General features: G+C 47.7%; 1 non-coding gene across 1 annotated transcript; it reads right to left on the bottom strand.

Moving 5' to 3' along the window:
* Positions 1-253: 253 nt before the first annotated feature.
* Positions 254-326, bottom strand: trnaf-gaa (transfer RNA phenylalanine (anticodon GAA)). Its single transcript has one exon. It is a non-coding gene; the product is annotated as a tRNA-Phe (tRNA).
* Positions 327-2,966: the final 2,640 nt, after the last annotated feature.

The following is a 2,966-nucleotide window of genomic DNA, read 5'->3' as shown; positions in this document are numbered from 1 at the left end:
AATAGTCCATTTTGCTATTATTCCTACCAAAATGGATGACCTCACATTTACTCCTTCTGCCAGACCCTTGCCCACTCACTTAAACTATCTATATTCCTCTGCAGACTTTCGGTGCTGGTTTAGCACACTGGGCTAAATCACTGGCTTTTAAAGCAGACCAAGCAGGCCAGTTCAATTCCTGTTCTGTGCTAAACCCGCCCCTTAAAAGGCTGGCGACTTGACAGATAGCAAGGAAACACAGCACCCCGTGTGATGCCGAAACCCGGGATTGAACCAGGGACCTTTAGATCTTCAGTCTAACGCTCTGCCAACTGAGCTATTTAGGCTGGTGATAAATTGCCACAACCACCTTTGCTATTGCCCCGCTATCTCTTTTAGCACGCTAGGATGCATTCCACCAGGGCCAGGAGACGTAGAACATAGAACATAGAACATTACAGCGCAGTACAGGCCCTTCGGCCCTCGATGTTGCGCCGATCTGTGAATCCACTCTAAAGCCCATCTACACTATTCCCTTATCATCCATATGTCTATCCAATGACCATTTGAATGCCCTTAGTGTTGACGAGTCCATTACTGTTACAGGCAGGGCATTCCACACCCTTACTACTCTCTGAGTAAAGAACCTACCTCTGACATCTGTCCTATATCTATCTCCCCTCAATTTAAAGCTATGTCCCCTCATGCTATTCATCACCATCCAAGGAAAAAGGCTCTCACTGTTCCCCCAATCTAATCCTCTGATCACCTTGTATGCCTCAATTAAGTCACCTCTTAACCTTCTTCTCTCTAACAAAAACAGCCTCAAGTCCCTCAGCCTTTCTTCATCAGATCTTCCCTCCATACCAGGCAACATTCTGGTAAATCTCCTCTGCACCCTTTCCAATGCTTCCACGTCTTTCCTATAATGCGGCGACCAGAATTGCACGCAATACTCCAAATGCGACCGCACCAGAGTTTTGTACAGCTGCAACATGACCTCATGGCGCCGAAACTCAATCCCTCTACCAATGAAACCTAACACACCGTACGCCTTCTCAACAATCCTCTCAACCTGGGTGGCAACTTTCAGGGATCTATGTACATGGATACCGAGATCTCTCTGCTCATCCACACTGCCAAGAATCTTACCATTAGCCCAATACTCTGTCTTCCTGTTATTCCTTCCAAAATGAATCACCGTGTCGATCTTTAGCCCCATTAACGTGCCCAACACTACCTCTTTAGTGGTAATGATCGTTTCTAGGTCCTCACCTGTCACAGCCTCCTTGCCATCAATTATTGGTACGTTATTGTGTCTTCCAATATGAAGAATGATACCTGGGGGGGATGTCTCAGGCCACTGGAGACCCCCGGGTGGTTGGGGACGAGCAGAGTGGCAGCCTGACTCTCCCTCTGACACCCGGGCACTTTGGCACTGCCAGTGTGCCGGGGTACTGTCAGAGTGCCAGGCTGAAAGTACCAGGATCCAGGTTGGCACTGCCAGGGACAGGCTCGGGGGCCTACCAGGTACAAGAGTGAGGGGAGGTTCCCGGGACATTGCTCAAGGTTGTGGGGGTGAGGGTGGGGGTCAAAGCCGGAGGGGTGGGCCTTAAAGGGGGCAACCAGACAAAATGGTGCCACGATCTGTGAGGAGCCCTCTAAATGCACCCTCGTTAGGGAGAATCTTTTCGAGGCCAAAAAATACAGTAAAGTGCAGTTGAACACCAAGCTGGTTCACAGCACCTCCCCACTAAATGCACCATTCTTTAATTAAATTCCACTGAATCATGCCCAATGTCTCTAATTATCTACTCCCCAGAAATCATAACAAAAATCCATTAGGCTTGTCCTTTTACACATTAGAATGGTTTGAATAAGGATCATCTAATTTTTATGATGCCTTAATTGACCTTAAGTGGACTTTTAGCAAGAGGCAACATGGTTTTGTGAAAGGGAGGTCATGTCTCACTGACTTGATCCAGTTTTTTGAGGAAATGACGAAAATGATTGATGAGGGTAGCTTGGTGGATGCTGTCTACATGGACTTCAGTAAGGCCTTTGACAAGGTCCCTCAGGGCAGACTGGTACAAAAGGTGATGTCACTCGGGATCAGGGGTGAGCTGGCAAGATGGATACAGAACTGACTCGGTCATAGAGAACAGAGGGTAGCAATGGAAGGATGCATTTCTGATTGGAGGGCTGTGACTAATGCCATTTCTCAGAAATCAGTGCTGGGACCTTTGCTGTTTGTAATATATATAAATGATTTGGAGGAAAATGTAGTTGGTCTAGTTGAAAAGATTGTGGATGACACAAAGGTTGGTGGAATTTCGGATAGCGATGAGGACTGTCAGAGGATACAGCAGGATGTAGATCGGTTGGAGACTTGGACAGAAAGATGGCAGATGGAGTTTAATCCGGACAAATGTGAGAAAATACATTTTAGAAGGTCTAATAGAGATGGGATATATAAAGTAAATGCAAAACTCTTAAGAGTATTGAAGGGCAGAGGGATCTGGGTGTACAGGTACATAGATCACAGAAAGTGCCAACACAGGTGGAGAGGTAGACAAGAAGGCATACAGCATGCTTGCCTTCATCGGCCGGGGCATTGAATTAAAAAATTGGCAAGTCATGGTGCAGCTTTATAGAACCTTAGTTAGGCCGCACTTGGTATTGAGTGTTCAATCGTGGTTGCCACACTACCAGAAGGATGTGGAGGCTTTAGAGAGGGTGCAGGAAAGATTTACCAGGATGTTGCCTGGTATGGAGGTCATTAGCTATGAGGAGAGGTTGGAGAAACTTGGTTTGTTCTCACTGATGTGGAGATGTCGGCATTGGACAGGGGTGAGCACAGTAAGAAGTCTTGTGCCCGTCGACCTTCACTGTCGTCGACGCGGTCGCGAGGTTTTGCGGTCGGGACTGGTCGATCGTGATGGAGGCGAGACGCGGCTGGTCGGCGGCGGTTGCAGGCAATGAGCGGC

This window comes from Scyliorhinus torazame, chromosome 6 (genome assembly GCF_047496885.1).
Source record: "Scyliorhinus torazame isolate Kashiwa2021f chromosome 6, sScyTor2.1, whole genome shotgun sequence".
In the NCBI taxonomy this organism is placed as follows: Eukaryota; Metazoa; Chordata; class Chondrichthyes; order Carcharhiniformes; family Scyliorhinidae; genus Scyliorhinus; species Scyliorhinus torazame.
The sequence above is the reverse complement of the archived record's forward strand: the minus strand, read 5'-3'. Positions and strand labels throughout refer to the sequence as shown.